Source organism: Cololabis saira, chromosome 16, assembly GCF_033807715.1.
Source record: "Cololabis saira isolate AMF1-May2022 chromosome 16, fColSai1.1, whole genome shotgun sequence".
NCBI lineage: Eukaryota > Metazoa > Chordata > Actinopteri > Beloniformes > Belonidae > Cololabis > Cololabis saira.
In genome coordinates this window covers 43572833-43582334 of record NC_084602.1, presented here as the reverse complement: position 1 = coordinate 43582334, position 9502 = coordinate 43572833, and the positions used below count along the sequence as shown (strand labels likewise).

Sequence of the window (9502 nt, the reverse complement as noted above, 5' to 3'; positions counted from 1 at the left end):
GGAGTTCCAAATTTCATATTTTCAAAACAATACAACAGACTTCATTTTTGTTTTCAGTTTTATTAAAAACAGAACCTGAAAGATCCCCTCCTGACATATTAGGACATACAATATAGGGACATGAATCAAAACATTTTAACACAAAAATATTGTTTAACAAAAGCACATTACATTTGTGTCTTAAGTGAGAGAGATTCAGTTTACTGTCAGAGGACTATTTGAACTTTTATTTCCTCAAAAAAAATAACAATTGCAGCTGGACCTCAGTTGTTTTCAGAAAATGTTAAATGAATGAAATATGTAAGTGCAGCTCTACAAACTACATACAGCACTTAACCTGTTGAGAGTTATGTGTTAAAGATACTGTAAGTTTAACTGAACCTCAATTGTTTTCAGAAAATGTTAAATGAATGAAATATGTAAGTATGTTTAAGTGCAATATTAAATGTCTTCTCACTTTTCACTTGAAATAAACTCAGCTCTTTAATTCACTAAACCAGCACAGATCTTGAGCATTTTGTCAATTTTGAGCACAAAGTTAATTGGCCCTGTTTGAGAAAGAATCTTGTACACCTCCAGGTTCCTTATTCAACATGAATGCGGGCATGAGCAATGCGGCGTGTGCGAGTGACCTCCTCACTGGTCAGCTGGCATCCTTTGCGTGTGAATGCTGGAATGATTAGCTTCCCCCTACACTCCTCCAGCAAGTCTCTAACTGTGAAACCACGGTCACCCATCACCTCATCTCCAGCACGTAAATAATAGAATAGGTGTGGTCCTCCATCCCTGGGTCTGACCACTGTGTTTGGGCATCACAGGAAGCTTTGGTGTTGATCACAGCTCCTCGTTCTGATCCATCTGGTCAGGCTCATCTGAGGGAGCAATACAGTACACAATTATTAACCACTAACACCCCCAGCCCCCTCATCAAATGTACCTGGGGGAAGACCCACAACCCCCAACCTGCAACCACATCACCTAAGCCCTCCAGAAGTTTAGGAAAAAACCGGTACATCATCACAGCCAGTACTGGAGTTGAGGGGGGATGAGGGGGATGGCATCCCCCCCTGAAATAAAAACGGTCCAAATCATCCCCCCTGAAATAAAAACGGTCCAAATCATCCCCCCTGTAAAACTGCCACCCCCCCTTTCCATCCCTTGTGTCATTTCATCAATGAATGTGGTTTTACTGCTATTTCAACATTAACATTTAACATTCTGGTTAGAGTCATCACCACAAAAATGTGACAATTTTCACCTGTTTCAGGTAAATTTTCACTTGAAATAAGTAAGAAAATCTGCCAGTGGGACAAGATTTATCTTCTTATTACAAGAAAAAAAATCTTGTTGCACTGGCAGATTTTTCTACTTATTTTAAGTGAAAATCTACTTGAAACAGGTGAAAATTGTTGTTTTTTCCAGGGATGAGTCTTGTTTTAAGTGTAATGAGATTTTTTTACTAAAATGAGACATTTTAACTAGAAATAAGACAAATATTGTTGTTAAGATTTTGAGTTTTTGCAGTGATCCATTTTACTTATCCTGTGAAGGACAGAGTCATATTGATAAGTTCAGAAAAGTGTTTTTTATTGTTGTGTTTTGATGTATTTGATGTAAGCCCAGTGGATATTTAAAGCTTACAGAAGGCTGCATTTAACTGCTGCTATGTCATTCCTGCAGTATTTCTGCAGCTGTTTTGGTCAGTGCTATTATTTGTAATATATTATATTATTTGTAATCAGCAAAAATTATCTATCCCCATATGATAAAATCCACCATCCCCCCTGATTTCTTTTTTACAACTCGAGTACTGATCACAGCTAAGATTTAAAATTTAATTAACAAAAAACTTTTTTCTTATCAACATGTCTGTAGTGAAACTATTGTATTTTTATTCTAATGCTGCCCTGCAGTCCGTGCCATAAACACACTTTGTATTTTAACTGCACAGAAAATAATAATAAATAATACTAAAGGTTGTCATTACCGGACAAATACTACAATGCTGTGTCCTCCATACACCTGAAATCATAACTGATATTCTCATGACATTAACCTGAAATCATACCTGATATTCTCATGATATTGCTGTCAATCCTCTGAGGATTCCCGTCTCTCCTCCGGCAGTCTGTCGGATCCGAGCCACAAAGTATGATGCAGGTTTTCCTCCACAAAACGACGTACCCGAGCTCCGCAAGGACATTTTAGTAAATGCTACGGTTGATAAACATGTTAAACATTAAATGTCAGAAAACAAAACCGTAACTTCTCAGCTAGATTGAAAGCAAATTGCTTTAAAATAAACCGCTGTTCATGCTCAGCTGCCATGGTTAGTCAATGGCGTTACGCAACTTCCGGCGGCTAACCGGAAGTTACTCCCACAGCAGTTTCTACAGTAGAGGCTCCAGGAATAAGGTGGATAACGTATCGGCCAATCAGTAGAAGGGGCGGGGCTTATGCCTGTGCTGTGCAGAAATTATTATCTGTATTTTTTTTCCCGGTATTAGCGGCATAGAATCTTTTTTGTGAGAGCCTCAATGATTTGCAGTTTTCTATGTATCAAAAAAATATAATATATATATATATATATATATATATATATATATATATATATATATATATATAATATAAGAAGAGGAGGAGGAAGAAGAAGAAGAGGAAGAGGATGAGGAGGAAGAGGAGGAGGAAGAAGAGGAAGAGGAGGAGGAAGAAGAGGAAGAGGAGGAGGAGGAAGAAGAGGAAGAGGAGGAGGAGGAGGAAGAAGAGGAAGAGGAGGAGGAGGAGGAGGAGGAGGAGGAAGAAGAGGAAGAGGAGGAGGAGGAGGAAGAAGAGGAGGAGGAGGAAGAAGAGGAAGAGGAGGAGGAGGAAGAAGAGGAAGAGGAGGAGGAGGAGGAAGAAGAGGAAGAGGAGGAGGAGGAGGAGGAGGAGGAAGAAGAGGAAGAGGAGGAGGAGGAAGAAGAGGAGGAGGAGGAAGAAGAGGAAGAGGAGGAGGAGGAGGATATATATATATATATATATATATATATATATATATATATATATATATATATATATATATATATATATAACATCATCCATGTCTCTGTATGTCAAACCATTCAAAAGATATTGGACTATAACGTATCGGCCAATCAGAAGAAGGGGCGTGGCTAATTTGCACCAATGAGGGTCAGGGACTCCATACTTAGTCATTTGACACCACCCATGTCTCTGTATGTCAAACCATTCAAAAGATATTGGACTTTAACGTATCAGCCAATCAGAAGAAGGGGCGGGGCTAATTTGCACCAATGAGGGTCAGGGACTCGATACTTAGTCATTTGACACCACCCATGTCTCTGTATGTCAAACCATTCAAAAGATATTGGACTTTAACGTATCAGCCAATCAGAAGAAGGGGCGTGGCTAATTTGCACCAATGAGGGTCAGGGACTCGATAATTAGTCATTTGACACCACCCATGTCTCTGTATGTCAAACCATTCAAAAGATATTGGACTATAACGTATCGGCCAATCAGAAGAAGGGGCGTGGCTAATTTGCACCAATGAGGGTCAGGGACTCGATACTTAGTCATTTGACACCACCCATGTCTCTGTATGTCAAACCATTCAAAAGATATTGGACTTTAACGTATCAGCCAATCAGAAGAAGGGGCGGGGCTAATTTGCACCAATGAGGGTCAGGGACTCGATACTTAGTCATTTGACACCACCCATGTCTCTGTATGTCAAACCATTCAAAAGATATTGGACTTTAACGTATCAGCCAATCAGAAGAAGGGGCGTGGCTAATTTGCACCAATGAGGGTCAGGGACTCGATAATTAGTCATTTGACACCACCCATGTCTCTGTATGTCAAACCATTCAAAAGATATTGGACTATAACGTATCGGCCAATCAGAAGAAGGGGCGTGGCTAATTTGCACCAATGAGGGTCAGGGACTCGATACTTAGTCATTTGACACCACCCATGTCTCTGTATGTCAAACCATTCAAAAGATATTGGACTTTAACGTATCAGCCAATCAGAAGAAGGGGCGGGGCTAATTTGCACCAATGAGGGTCAGGGGCTCGATACTTAGTCATTTGATACCACCCGTGAGTCTCTATGTCAAACCATTCAAAAGATATTGGACTATAAAGTATCGGCCAATCAGAAGAAGGGGCGGGGCTAATATGTATATATAATATACAAATGTAAATATTTATATGTATAATAATAATAATATACATATATATCCCATGAACCTGTCCCCAGCAGGACTGGGGATCATGTAAGGTCAAAAGGTCAGGGTTCAGATTCCTCCATTATCCAAGGTAAAGTATTATGAAGTCTGCATTGAGTGGGTCATGTGACTAGTTCTGGGTCACATGACCCGGAAGTATGGTAGTGTATATTGTATTGGAATGACTCAGCTAGTTCTTCGGATTTGACAAGCCTCAAATAGCTTCACCTTGTAATCAAACTGTAGCTCCTAGCAGAAAAACAAAGACATCGTGAGAGAGACAGAACCCGGAAGATTCTGACAATCTTAATTTTATTCAGATATTCCTTAAAATGTGTTAGTAACGGCAATTCGAAAACAAAAATGAGATTTTTTTGAAGAATTTTTTTTTTAACATTGCAGTGAATGGAGAGAGAGGCAGGAATTGGCATGGCTCTTAGTCTCCCCGTTTAAATTTTGTGCACACCACGCCTGTCAAAGTCACATTTTAAGAATACCAAAATGTATGTCTACATTCTGACCAAAAATGATCTGTCCAGCTTTTACGGTTCGGCCGTGAGGTCGAGTTACAAATAAAAATTATGGTCATTTTTTCAGGGTTCTGCTCACTCTGATCAATTAAAACCTCCACTCTAGATTTGAAAAAGGGGGTTTTTTAGTCCTCGCTTGAAGGCTCATATCTTGAAAAGTGTACATTTTAGGAAAAAACAGTCCGGGGTTTAGAGAGAGAAGAGAAGTTTTCCTCCGTTTTGAAGTTTGAATGACGTTTCTACGTGCAAGTATGAGAAAGATATGTGACTCTGAAAAAAGGTGAATTTTTTCTTTTTTCTCGACATTCTCCCATCCGCTTTGAATGGTGCCATAGGAATACATGGGAAAATGAGCTCCCCATTAGTTTGGAAATTTGGAAATGTTTTTGCACTTCGTGCAAAAACTATTCGTGCCATCGTTCTGAAAATCCAGAGGACTGTAGTTAAATTCAGGGCCTACAACTTTCTAAATCGGTTCAGAATTTTTCGAGTAACGGTATGCGAGTGGTGAGGCCCCAAAGTTCACGCAATGCGTTCCGGATGGGGCAAAAAGCGCACGTTTGTGCACGTTGCGCAAAAACGTGCACGCCAATCGCTTATAAAAGTCATACCAATTGATTCCCGATTAAGTCGCACGTTTCTACGTTTTTACTTTTTGAGTTTTCTCAAAGCTGTGCGACTAGTTACGCGCCGAAGTTTATACGGAAGAATATGGAATAATAATAATAATAATAAATAATAAGCCTGAGCAATAGTATGAGTGCCTCGTGCTGCGCACGAGGCACTCCTCCTCCATTGAGCTTGCGCATCTCAATGGAGGAGGCGTGCCACGTGGCGCAGCCGTGGCACTAACTAGACCAAAATTCCCGGGAAATTTTGAAGTGCCACGGACTACTGCCGGATGATCGCGGGATGCACCCATGAAGGTCAAGGACTCGATACTTAGTCATTTGACACCACCCATGACTCTCTATGTCAAACCATTCAAAAGATATTGGACTATAACGTATCGGCCAATCAGAAGAAGGGGCGTGGCTAATTTGCACCAATGAGGGTCAGGGACTCGATACTTAGTCATTTGACACCACCCATGTCTCTGTATGTCAAACCATTCAAAAGATATTGGACTTTAACGTATCAGCCAATCAGAAGAAGGGGCGTGGCTAATTTGCACCAATGAGGGTCAGGGACTCGATACTTGGTCATTTGACACCACCCATGTCTCTGTATGTCAAACCATTCAAAAGATATTGGACTTTAACGTATCAGCCAATCAGAAGAAGGGGCGGGGCTAATTTGCACCAATGAGGGTCAGGGACTCGATACTTAGTCATTTGACACCACCCATGTCTCTGTATGTCAAACCATTCAAAAGATATTGGACTTTAACGTATCAGCCAATCAGAAGAAGGGGCGTGGCTAATTTGCACCAATGAGGGTCAGGGACTCGATACTTAGTCATTTGACACCACCCATGTCTCTGTATGTCAAACCATTCAAAAGATATTGGACTATAACGTATCGGCCAATCAGAAGAAGGGGCGTGGCTAATTTGCACCAATGAGGGTCAGGGACTCGATACTTAGTCATTTGACACCACCCATGTCTCTGTATGTCAAACCATTCAAAAGATATTGGACTTTAACGTATCAGCCAATCAGATGAAGGGGCGGGGCTAATTTGCACCAATGAGGGTCAGGGGCTCGATACTTAGTCATTTGATACCACCCGTGAGTCTCTATGTCAAACCATTCAAAAGATATTGGACTATAACGTATCGGCCAATCAGAAGAAGGGGCGTGGCTAATTTGGACCAATAAAGGTCAAGGACCTGATACTGAGTAATATGACATCACCCGTGTCTCTGTATGTCAAACCATTCAAAAGATATTGGACTATAACGTATCAGCCAATCAGAAGAAGGGGCGGGGCTAATGTGCATTGACTGGGTCATGTGACCCGGAAGTGTATACTGTATTATGCTGTATACTGTATTGGAATGAGTCAGCTAGATTTTCGGTTTTGACAAGCCTGAAATAACTTCACCCTGTGATGAAACCGTAGCTCTTAGCAGAAAAACGAAAACATTTTGAGAAACAGATAACCTAGCAGATTCTCTAAATGTTATTTTCATACAGATATTCCTTAAAATGTGTTAGTAACGGCAATTCGAAAACAAAAATTAGATTTTTTTGAAGAAAACGTTTTTTATAATGGGAGTCAATGAAGGGCGAGACAGGATTTGGCGCGTCTGTTGGGCCCCCCGTTAAAATTTTGTGCACACCACGCCTGTCAAAGTCACATTTTATAAATCACAACACCTATGTCTATATTCTGACCAAAAATGATCTTTCTACCTTTTACGGTTTGGCCGTGACCTCGAGTTACAAATAAGAAATCATGTTTTTTTTTCAGTCTAACTACACTCTAGCGAACTGACTCCCGTGCTCTAGATTTGAAAAAAAGTGATTTCCAGTCCTCGCTTGAGCGCTCATATCTTGAAAAGTGTACATTTTAGGAAAAAACAGTCCGGGGTTTAGAGAGAGAAGAGAAGTTTTCCTCCGTTTTGAAGTTTGAATGACGTTTCTACGTGCAAGTATGAGAAAGATACGTGACTTGGAAAAAAGGTGAATTTTGTCTTTTTTTTCTCAACATTTTCCCATCCGCTTTGAATGGCGCCATTGAAATGCATGGGAAAACAGTTCCCCATTAGTTTGGAAATTTGGAAATGTTTTTGCACTTCGTGCAAAAACTATTCGTGCCATCGTTCTGAAAATCCAGAGGACTGTAGTTAAATTCAGGGCCTACAACTTTCTAAATCGGTTCAGAATTTTTCGAGTAACGGTATGCGAGTGGTGAGGCCCCAAAGTTCACGCAATGCGTTCCGGATGGGGCAAAAAGCGCACGTTTGTGAACGTTGCGCAAAAACGTGCACGCCAATCGCTTATAAAAGTCATACCAATTGATTCCCGATTAAGTCGCACGTTTCTACGTTTTTACTTTTTGAGTTTTCTCAAAGCTGTGCGACTAGTTACGCGCCGAAGTTTATACGGAAGAATATGGAATAAATAATAAGCCTGAGCAATAGTATTAGTGCCTCGTGCTGCGCACGAGGCACTCCTCCTCCATTGAGCTTGCGCATCTCAATGGAGGAGGAGTGCCACGTGGCGCAGCCGTGGCACTAATAAGCCTGAGCAATAGTATTAGTGCCTCGTGCTGCGCACGAGGCACTCCTCCTCCATTGAGCTTGCGCATCTCAATGGAGGAGGCGTGCCACGTGGCGCAGCCGTGGCACTAATAATAATGGATTTAACTTGTAACGCACTTTCCATTCAATGAATCTCAAAGTGCTACACTTAGATCATTATTCATTCATTCACATCCTCACTGGTGGTGGTAAGCTACAATTTGTAGCCACAGCTGCCCTGGGGCAGACTGACAGAAGCGTGGCTGCCATTCTGCGCCAAACGGCCCCTCCGACCACCACCAACATTCATACACATTCACACGGGGCAAGGTGGGTAAGGTGTCTTGCCCAAGGACACTACGACAGCAACCGGGATAGAGCGGGATTCGAACCTCCGACCTTCTGATCATTGGACGACCCGCTCTACCACCTGAGCTACTGCCGCCCCCCGGATCTACGAGCCAATAAGATTCTGCTCCTCAAAGTTACGGAACGACAGGAGCGATGGGGAAACCACTAACAACTAACTCTGACAAGAACAACAACAACAACTAACTCCGCCGGCCGGAGCTTCCTACATGTTTCCGTAGTGGTGTATCACGTCATTCAGGCAGCCAATCAGCACAGAGCCTCATTATCATAGCCCCGCCCACTCAGAATCCTGCATAGATAATGAGGTTAGAGAAATGGAAGATAAAGACATGGATCAGAGGCTGAATTTATAATTTATTTAGCAAAAACAATCAAAAGATTGTTTTTAAGACATTCAAGACCTGTTTAAAATAGGGATTAGATCCATAAAAGGTCCCTTTAAGTTTCAGAGCAGATAAATATCCTGTGCCTGAGAGGAAGGTCTTGTTTGGAGCAGCTGACGGAGCTGCTGGAGCTGCTGGAGCTGCTGGAGCTGCTGGAGCTGACGGAGCTGCTGGAGCTGCCGGAGCTGCCGGAGCTGCTGGAGCTGCTGGAGCTGCTGGAGCTGCTGGAGCTGCTGGAGCTGCTGGAGCTGACGGAGCTGCTGGAGCTGATGGAGCTGAAGGAGCTGAAGGAGCTGGCGGAGCTGCCGGAGCTGCTGGAGCTGACGGAGCTGCTGGAGCTGACGGAGCTGCTGGAGCTGCTGGAGCTGCTGGAGCTGCCGGAGCTGCTGGAGCTGCTGGAGCTGCTGGAGCTGCTGGAGCTGCCGGAGCTGCCGGAGCTGCCGGAGCTGCCGGAGCTGCCGGAGCTGCCGGAGCTGCCGGAGCTGCCGGAGCTGATGGAGCTGCTGGAGCTGACGGAGCTGACGGAGCTGCTGGAGCTGCTGGAGCTGACGGAGCTGCTGGAGCTGCTGGAGCTGCTGGAGCTGCTGGAGCTGCTGGAGCTGCTGGAGCTGCTGGAGCTGCTGGAGCTGCTGGAGCTGCTGGAGCTGACGGAGCTGCTGGAGCTGCTGGAGCTGACGGAGCTGCTGGAGCTGCTGGAGCTGCTGGAGCTGCTGGAGCTGCTGGAGCTGACGGAGCTGACGGAGCTGCTGGAGCTGCTGGAGCTGCTGGAGCTGCTGGAGCTGCTGGAGCTGACGGAGCTGAC

The 9502-nt window shown here is 43.4% G+C and overlaps 1 long non-coding RNA gene across 1 annotated transcript; it reads right to left on the bottom strand.

The window, feature by feature from the left end:
* Positions 1 to 44: 44 nt before the first annotated feature.
* Positions 45 to 2266, bottom strand: LOC133462406 (uncharacterized). Its single transcript, XR_009784251.1, has 2 exons — positions 2069 to 2266; positions 45 to 872 (listed from the first exon to the last, which is right to left on the bottom strand). It is a non-coding gene; the product is annotated as an uncharacterized LOC133462406 (long non-coding RNA).
* Positions 2267 to 9502: the final 7236 nt, after the last annotated feature.